Genomic DNA, 961 nt, shown 5'->3' on the forward strand with positions numbered 1-961 from the left:
GGTAGCCTTTACCTATGCATATAGACACTTAAAAAATTATATTGGCCCCTTTAATCTTTGGTTATACTTTCCTTTTGGGTGTTTAAGGTCATACAGTTGGCCCAGATAAACCAATTTATTTTTACTCTTAAGGTCATTTGAGGATCTGTTCCTCAGGTCACATGGACTTGGGAGGAGCCCCTGGCTCCTTTCTTTTAACAGTTCCACCTATGTGAAGATAAGTCAAAGGTCCTACTCTACCATGCCTGGCTTTGCTTGGAAGCATGGAGGAAGTGATTCCTTTAAGTTGACCCTCCCCTCTGTAGAATGGACACTGTTTCAAGACCATCTGGTGGGGTCTCCTAGGCCTCCTTGATCAAGAGGACAGGTGACCCACCACAATTAAGGACATTTTGAGAGATGCTCCTAGTCCCCTGGAACTAGTCAACATAGGAGGGCAAGGAGCAAAAACTGTCCTTTATGTCCCTCTGACCAAATTATTATAGGCCTCAAAGTATGTCTGTTAAACATCAGGTTAGTTCCACCAGGCTGGTACTTTTAATTACTGTGTGTCATGTAGACATATCTTGATCAAAGACCAATTGGTCTCAGATAAACCTTACCAAACATAAATTTCTTGATCTGCTATGTATAATTTCTCTGTAGGTTGTAGGAGTAATATGGTTCCCTCTGATTTTCAAAACTAGCTAGGCATTATATATCTCTTGCATTGTCTCACCCCTCCACCATAGTTTTCCCACTTAAGGTGCCCCCATTTCCCTCTTTCTCCCTACTAATACCCTTCTCCTATGGTCCTACCTCCCTTGAGCTCCTTCTTTCCCTTTATCCCCTAGGTTCCTTGTATACCCTTCCCTCCCCTCTCCCTTAAACTAACCCATTTTTTTTAATCCATATCTCCCTTATTAAGGCTTGTTTCCTACAGTTCTCTTTCAGGTTCTTTCTTTTCCTTTACCTCCCTGTT

Source organism: Nannospalax galili, unplaced genomic scaffold (genome assembly GCF_000622305.1).
Source record: "Nannospalax galili isolate Female #2095 unplaced genomic scaffold, S.galili_v1.0 scaffold375, whole genome shotgun sequence".
Taxonomy (NCBI): Eukaryota; Metazoa; Chordata; class Mammalia; order Rodentia; family Spalacidae; genus Nannospalax; species Nannospalax galili.